The following is a 9,200-nucleotide window of genomic DNA, read 5'->3' on the forward strand; positions in this document are numbered from 1 at the left end:
GGTTCATCCCTACGATGCGACAGGAACCGTCAGTGAAAAGAGCGTAGCAGGTCTCTTCTGCTGGTAGTTGGTTGTATGGTGGAGCCTCTTCAGCCCTTGTCACTTGTACCTGCTCCTCATCATCAGTGAGACCAAAGTTTTCACCTTCTGGCCAGTTCGTAATTATCTCCAAAATCCCAGGGCGATTCAGGTTTCCAATACGGGCACGTTGAGTGATGAGGGCAATCCATTTGCTCCCTGTGGCGTCAGTGGCATGGTGGGTAGAGGGAACCTTTCCTTTAAACATCCACCCCAGCACCGGTAGTCGGGGTGCCAGGAGGAGTTGTGTTTCTGTGCCAATTACCTCCGAGGCGGCTTGAACTCCTTCAAAGGCAGCCAAGATTTCCTTCTCTGTGGGAGTGTAGTTGGCTTCAGACCCTCTGTAACTTCGGCTCCAGAATCCCAGTGGTCGGCCTCGAGTCTCCCCAGGCACTTTCTGCCAAAGGCTCCAGGACAACCCATGGTTCCCGGCTGCAGAGTAGAGCACATTCTTGACCTCTGGTCCCGTTCTGACTGGGCCAAGTGCTACAGCATGAGTGATCTCTTGCTTGATCTGGGTGAAGGCTTGTTGCTGCTCAGGGCCCCAGTGGAAATCATTCTTCTTTCGGGTAACCAGATAAAGAGGGCTCACAATCTGGCTATACTCAGGAATGTGCATTCTCCAGAAACCTATGGCACCCAGGAAAGCTTGTGTTTCCTTTTTGCTGGTTGGTGGGGACATAGCTGTGATCTTGTTGATGACCTCAGTGGGAATCTGGCGCCGTCCATCTTGCCATTTCACTCCCAGGAACTGGATCTCTCGGGCAGGTCCCTTGACTTTGCTCTTCTTGATGGCAAAGCCAGCTTCTAGTAGTATCTGGACGATCCTCTCACCTTTCTCAAACACTTCTGCCGCTGTGCTCCCCCACACAATGATGTCATCAATGTATTGCAGGTGTTCTGGAGCCTCACCCTTTTCTAGTGCAGCCTGGATCAGTCCATGGCAGATGGTGGGGCTGTGTTTCCACCCCTGGGGCAGTTGGTTCCAGGTGTACTGCACGCCCCTCCAGGTGAAAGCAAACTGAGGCCTGCTGCCAGAGGAATGGAGAAAAACGCATTAGCAATATCAATGGTGGCATACCACTTTGCTGCCTTGGACTCCAGCTCGTACTGGAGTTCCAGCATGTCCGGCACAGCAGCGCTCAGCGGTGGAGTCACTTCATTTAAGCCACGATAGTCCACAGTCAACCTCCATTCTCTGTCAGATTTGCGCACAGGCCAGATGGGGCTGTTGAAGGGTGAGTGGGTTTTGCTGACCACCCCTTGTCTCTCCAGCTCCCGAATCATTTTGTGGATGGGGATCACGGCATCTCGATCCGTCAGATACTGCCGGCGGTGCACTGTCGAGGTCGCAATTGGCACGCGTTGTTCTTCCACCCTTAGGAGTCCTACTGCAGAGGGGTTTTCTGACAGTCCAGGCAAGGTGTTCAATTGCTTAATGTCTTCTGCCTCTACAGCGGCTATTCCAAAAGCCCACCTGAGTCCCTTTGGGTCTTTGTAATATCCGTTCCGGAGGAAGTCTATGCCTAGGATACACAGAGCATCTGGGCCAGTCACTATAGGATGTTTCTTCCACTCCTTCCCAGTCAGGCTCACCTCGGCTTCCACCAGAGTCAATTGTTGTGATCCCCCTGTCACACCAGCAATGGAAACAGGCTCTGCCCCCACATGTCCCGATGGTATCAGAGTACACTGTGCACCAGTATCAACTAAAGCATCATATTTTTGTGGCTCTGATGTGCCAGGCCATCGGATCCACACTGTCCAGAAGATCCGGTTTTCCCGTGCCTCTCCCTGGCTAGAGACAGGGCCCCTCTAACACTGGTTATCATTCCTTTCCTGGGCATACATACTAGAGGTCCCTTCAAGGGGGTCTGACAGATCGTACCCACAAGCTTGGTCACGGGAGGTTGAGGCTACCTTCACTTTGGTGGAACTCCCCCGGTTAGAGTTTCCCTCCTTGAGTTGACGGACCCGTGCTGCCAGGACAGAAGTGGGTTTCCCATCCCACCTCCCCATGTCTTCCCCATGGTCACGCAGGAAGAACCACAGATTAGCCCTTGGGGTGTACCCTCTCTCTCTAGCTGGGGATTGTTGGGTTCTGATTCTGGGGCCTGTGACTCTCACGGGTGCTGTATTAACCTTCCTTATCTCCTCCCTCATCTCCTCTTTAAACTCCTTAATCACAGCTGAGATATGAGCCTGCATTGGGCCATTAATCATACTCTCATAATTCCTAAGTTTGTTGGCAACAGAACCTATTGTCTCCCGGTGGGTGTCAGCATTGATTGTTGCAATGAAGGTAGCGTATTGAGATGGCCCAAGATTTGCCAGACTCCACAGCATTTGTCCCGTACACCTGACCTTGTCAGGGTCATTATTGTGTCGTCCATCCCTCCCAAAGAGTACCTCCAATACTGCCACTTCCCTCAGCTGTTGGATCCCTTCCTCGAGGGTCTTCCAGCGCATTCTATGATGGTGCTCTTGCATTCTCTCCCTGTGGATAAACCTCTCCCTGACACTCATTAAGAGCCGCTCCCAGAGAGAAAGGGACCCTGGTTCCCTTACAAAAACCTGATTTATACCCGAGTCCTGGGTCAAGGGTCCCAAGTTCCTTGCCTCACCACCGTCCAGCTGCACGCCTGTACCCATAAGATCCCAAACCCGGAGCAGCCAGGTAGCATAAGCCTCACGCCCTCGTCGCACAATGTCTTTATGCAGATTGTGAAGACTTTCGTACGTCAGGGACTCGGTGATGATAGCAATCTCTGGCTCCCCTGTGGGTTGTGAGGTTCCTCCATTCCTGTCCCTATCTGCAGGGTGCTCTGCTTTCACCTTAGACTTCCTTGTTTCTACCGGGGCCACTGCTGCTGACCGCGACTGCCCTTGTGGTTCAGCTGGAACCTGGACAGTTGTAACATTAGTGGGTTCCACAACTGTACTATTAGACTGTCCCTCCTCAAGGCAAAGGGCCGGTTTCTCACCAGCTGGGGAAATGCACTCCTTCAGCATCTCTCGTATCTCCTTAACCAGAACCCTCACCCAATCTGGGCGGTTCATTTCTGAGGTGGGCTGTGGGGCAGGGTCAGGCTCTGGAGCAGCAGCATCTCGAGTCTGTGGTGTAGGTGTGAGGGTAGTTATCCAGGTTAATCTTCCCTTATCTCTGAATGCTAAATATAACAGGACTATCAGCAACACCACCCATTGTATGGTATCATTAGCACTTATAAAGGATCTTAACCCTTTGAGAACTGGTGGAGCAGACCCAAAAAGATGGTTAAAAGGTTGAGAGAAAGTTTGCCCAGGTGCTATTTCCTCGCAGTAGGTACCGTTATTAAAGTAACCCCAAAAACATACAGTTAACGTGTGATAGCTATGAATCCATGTACCTGCCTTCCAGAGGAAATTAAAGATCCATGAATTCCTCACCCAATTAACCCAGAAGCCAAACTTGATAACAGACACCGTAGCCTTAGTTATAGGACCCATTTTTAGATAAGGGTCTGCAAATGGGAAAAGTATAGCTACGATCACATGCCACCCAAACCAAGGTAAACTAGACCACATGGTGATGCTGAAGATGTTTTTACACACAACAAAAAACCAAATTACTTAAGAACTGTTAATCCTTTTTCCCTCTCAATGCCCTCGAGCCCCACGTTGGGCACCAAATTCTGTCTTGGTTTGACAAGACAGGAGTCTGTGAAAGAGGGCAAAGCCTCCTGTGCAATGGAGAACGGCAAACCCCCCTCCCTCTGAATTACCAGGATCTTTAAATTAAAGGCTCTCAGGCAAAGATATGGGAGTGGGAGTAACAATTCTTTACTAGGAGAAAACTAGACAACAATTTAAAAAGGCAAATGCAATCGGTACAAACAAAACCAGTGAAAGAAAAAGTCCAGAACCTGAGGGATGCCAGTATCAGTTCTGCTGGGACAATTGCTTCCCTTGCAATAGTTGATGAATTGCAGCTGCAGTGGTGATCTTTAGAAGGGTATAGTTTTCCTCTGAAGATCTGGTGGCAGTGGGGCCGGTCTTCCTCTGCGCCAGGGTTGCCTCTGAGCTCCGCCGCCGTCGGCTCAGCGCGCGCCGGCTGCTTCGCTGCAAGTGCCGCCGAAGAGAGCTGCTTCTCCGGGAATCCCGCGAAGAGAGCAAAAGCGAGCTGCTTCTCTCCCTAAAAGCTACCCCTTTATACCATAATAGAGTGCTTGGCTTCCCCTCTGGGCGGGACCCCCCTCACTTACCAGCCCGGCAGGGAGTCAGTCAATAGTGTATAAACAAACCATTGCCTTTACGGGGCAAACCATTGTCTCTGAGAGAGATAACAAAACCTGTCCGACAGGTTTGCCTTCAACAGATGGCAAATAGAATACAAGCTTATTTTACAACCCAGGACACCCACTTACTTAGCAGGGACATTCTTAATTAAATGGGGGTGAAGATAACAAGTGAAAACTCTTTCTGCCCCCAGAGAACTTTACATTCCCCACCTGTCTTTCCTATGTAGCAATTCTCCATGCTAGTGTTGAACCAAATTCAAGGAAGATGAATGATGCTATTTTTACATAGAACTATATATCCTTCTAAGTTTCAGCTTCACATTTCTCTGAAGAAAAAATGGCTCATGTGACTAAATTCTACAGGCAGTTGAGAGTAAAAGCTTTTCTGTCATGCTTCATTGTGAATGACAATGCTTATAACATGTCTGTAAGATGTAATTTTTTCATGTCAATAGAAATTCAATATTCATAATCTAAGCAATAATTATCCTTTGTAAATGCCCTTGTTTTTGGCTGCCACTCCTATTATGGTTGTTTAAATTCACCATCTACGCCTGTAGAGAAAAGAAATTCAGCTATTTATTGCAATGAAGAGAGAAGAAAAGAGATTTTTTTTTAATGGAAAAAATGTAAAAAGCTGGAGGGATTAATAAAAATTGCCTAGTGCTTGAGGCCCTTCCTACCTTCAAAAATTTATTTCTAGTGGTCTGGAAAAAAAAAAAAAAAACAAAACCCAAAAATGTATTTGATTCAAAGAAGGGAGGTTCTATCTCTTTCATGTATAATTTCATTTCTTTGTTATACTTTTATCTGTTTAATTGTGTAGGGTGGACTGTATAACTTCCTCTTTGAATAGATTCTTCACTTTTACCTGATTGGAGAAAGGCAATTGACTTTGATTTATACACTCTAACTAAAACTATACTCCTACACTGTGTGTATGTGTATAAGAAACCATTGGTACAGAATATGGGGTAGGGTGTTAGAGGGCATTTCCTTTCAGCTGCTGTTGAACAGCTGACCTAAAGCCTGAGGACTTTAACTTGGTATTTTTAGCATTATATACGCATGTAGCTGTGCATTGTCTTCTTACATTGTTACGCTTAAGGCTGAAGGGAAAACATACTCTGGGCACTCTTTATCCAGCTTCTAAGACGTATTTGCTGCTACACGTTATTTGCAAGCAAGTCTAACTCCTGCTTTTCTATTTTATTCATTACCACAAGTAATTGGAAAGCAGACTTTTACTCCCATTCAGCATACCTGTGCATATTAAAAGCCATTTCAATCCAGCATGCACGATAGGCAAGTGGGCAAGAAATGTCTGTCTGCTGACCTACAGCAGGAGATCTCACAGTCAGACAGGTCTTCCATGCTCCTGTCTCTCCCCAGAAGGGAGCTTCCTGGGATGCTGTCACAACAGGTTGGGCAAATCTTCTGGCTCTCTGTCATTTTTCCTTCATTAGAAAACTTACCAAAAATATGAGAAAAAGTAAACAGAGTGTCTCATAATTCTCTGATAGACCACAGTGGTAGGTCCCCACAAAATGGCAGCTACCTCTTCTGGGAGGAACCTGCCTTTGCTTAAATGGGTCCCTTTCCATAGCAGAGTTAACCATCTATAAATATGAAACAAGTGCAATAATTAGTAAAACGGTGCTGTCAAAATGCATTGCATGCAATCCACAAATAGGATGCTTTCATTTAATACCTTTAGCTGAAAGCACAAGAACTTTGTTACTAAGGTAGGTGCACCTTAGGAGCTCCTAAGCTTGGTAGGATAAATGGGAAGTGGAGATGTCAGAAATAATTAAAACCCCATCAAACTGCTTTCTACCTCCAGAAGTGACAGAATCATAAGCAGACTCAGGATCAGCCTTCAAATTTTACTTCTGTGCAAAGTGATTTTCCTTGATCACAACAAAGATTCCAGAATCTGTCCCCAAAAATTTACTTTCTTGGCTCTTCCTTTCAGGTGATCAACCTTCCAGCAAGCACATATCTGGTCACTAATTGTTCCCTCTGGTGGACTTGAAAGCTGCAAGAAAGGCTATTATGTGAGAGGATTTCCCACCACAACAGTTCCTCTGCCTCCCCTGATTCTCACCTGTTCCCAATGCTTCTACTTCTTTTGATCTTTTTTTCTGTATGTAGCCACTTGTTCATTGTTATAACTATACATTTTGATCTCCTGAGAGAATATAACTGGACAGTGTGGTGCCATGTGCCATGTGTCATCCACATGGCACCACTCAGGAAAATTCATCTGAATTATCCTTTCAAGTAGATTAGTTGAATCACATTATAAGCCTAGCATAAACACAAGCTAAATTTGTTTTAGTTTAATATGTTGCATTAAACAAAATTAAATTAGGCCAAGTTTTTGTTGGGTTTTTTAAAATATGTGGTTTCACAGGGCTGTAATATGGTTTGTCTAAGGTACCTCCAGTTTATACCTTTGTTAGTCTGCACAGGCATACCCTTATGATCCAGGAATTAATATCCAAGATTTTTCAAGTTCAGGATCAGGGCCATTTTCTTGATGAAAAAAATCAAAGCACACAAAGTACTGCTTTCAATTTTCCATTCAAATATGGCTCCCTGGACTCTCAGCATCACTTTATGGGGACTGAATTCCCAAATTCTGTGTGCCTGTCTTTCACCTCCAATTTCTAAGACAATCATCTCATGGAAAAAGATGCATATAAAAAAAAAAATCTTCAGAAAGGAGGGAAGAAAGGTGGCGTAAAATAAACGAGTTAAATGCAGCCAGAAAGTAAACACAGGTGAAAGAAATACACTGTCATTTCAGTGGGAAGCAAAACCAGGAGCATTCTCTCTGTGTTAGTCCAGTTACACTGAACTAATCAGAGGGTACAACGTGGTGAAAGAAGAGAGAGACTAGAGGAGAAGGGTTAGTTATCTTCATACTTAGTTTTAAAGTTAACAAATGTACTCATCTATGGAAAACATGGGGTGGCCTGAGGAGAGCTCGAAAAAGCAGCAGGCAGGGAGCCAGTCTTGAGACATTCTTACCAATATGAAAACAAAAAAAAAAAAAAGGAAAAAAGAAAAGCCATGAAAACAAAAGACCTCAGCTGAGACCAGAATCTCTAAGGCACTCGAGGGCAACAGTGTCAATCTGGAAGTTTGTTACAGACAAGTCCCCACTGGTGAAAAGGACTCAAGTGCAAAACATCTTTTCCAGTGACAAAGTCATCAAAAGCCAGAAGCATCCATTCTTGTGATCCCAATTGTTTTTGAGGAGAAGGTGCTCAGCTGCAGGGGGAGCTGTGCACCCATCATTTCGGCGCAGCAACCGGTGAAGGTAATATGTTCCTCCAAACGACAGTGACATCTCAGAGGAGTGCTCCTATAGCAGCAGCAATGCACCGACACTATAGGGCTCAGTGGAACCATATTTGTTGCTGGTTACATTTCTGTTGGTTTTCCAGCAGCTCCCTGAGTGCTACATTGAAAGTGTCCTCCCAGACACTACAGTTTTATCTCATCTGCACATTGTGTTTAATTTGAACTGATGCAGTACGTCCATTCTCATTTAGCGCAGAAAACCTACCCTTCTTGCAAAGTGAAGAGCTAACCACTGAAAAAAACCACACATGATTTAAAAAACTCAATAACTGATAACTACACCTTTTTCAAAATCACAACAAAAGGCCTCTATCAGCACAAAGAATGCCCAAATGAGTAACTGTTTAATTCACCATCACTATCAAGGAAATAAAATGTCAAAAAAATGTTTTCTGGCCAGTAGTCACATCAAAAGAAATTTAAATGATTAAATTTAAATGTTAAATTTAATGAAATTTAAATGTTCATATGGCCAGCATAAAACTGGTAAATAACATTACAACAGGAATGCATCAATGATACCTGTATTTGGAAACCGAGTAAGTTTTACAGTGACCTATGAGACTGTAGAACATGCAGGGTGTCTGCTAATTTTGTCAATCTAAATTTATGCTTCATTTAAACAAAAAACGGAGCAGAGAAGCCAACTTCAAAAATGTCCATTTAATAGATAACTATACAGACTGGATGTATTTGATTCAGTACATTCTGGTACAAATATGCTTTTCTTGCAGTATGCAAGGAATATAAGGTAGAACGTAAGCTATAGGAGGAATAGGAATGAACAGAAGGTGGAAACAATTGTTAATGGCCATTCCTATCTAAGCTCACAATGATTTATGACTTGCATATAGTCACCTAAAGAAGAGACTGAGTTGTTAGCAGTGGAGGGTACTTCAAGTGATCAGACACAAACTTAACACAAAAATGCTTGGATATGGCACTGATGAAGACTCATATAAAAACCTGTCTGCAACAACATTCATCAAAGCGAAGAGTCTTGACACAACCTCTGAAATCCCCTGCTTCAGAAGAGAAAAAAATCTTGCCCTTTCCTGGGCTGTGCTAAAGAATAAAACCAGGAGTTTGACCACATATTTTCAGACAAATTTTGCTAGCCAAGAAAGCTAATAATTTAGGCATTTTGTGACAATCTGCTTTGAGTCTGGCCTAATAGAAGGTTGAAAGGAATCTTGTGATCATACCAGGAAAAACACATAAGTAAATACTCTAGAAACATTATTAATGGAGTAGAAGAGACATTACAGCTGGACAGTCTTTGAAAGCTTATTTGTCAAGGTTTCTGTCTTGCTCAGTTGTAATTTAATGTCACTTGGCAAAACTCTGTTTTGATCAGAGATCACAGAAGACTAATTTACTGACCATTTCCCCCCTTTTTTTCTCAAAAGCAATTTTCCATATTAGTTTAGTCCCAGTACTGTTAAAATCATTCATTCAGAGAATCAGCAA

General features: G+C 44.2%; 1 long non-coding RNA gene across 1 annotated transcript in view; it reads right to left on the reverse strand.

The window, feature by feature from the left end:
• LOC146768293 (uncharacterized) overlaps positions 1 to 9,200 on the reverse strand; it is a 143,569-nt gene that overhangs the window by 57,835 nt on the left and 76,534 nt on the right. The window lies entirely within an intron of this gene.

The sequence above is a fragment of the Lonchura striata genome, chromosome 2 (genome assembly GCF_050655825.1).
Source record: "Lonchura striata isolate lonStrDom1 chromosome 2, ASM5065582v1, whole genome shotgun sequence".
NCBI classification, from domain to species: Eukaryota; Metazoa; Chordata; class Aves; order Passeriformes; family Estrildidae; genus Lonchura; species Lonchura striata.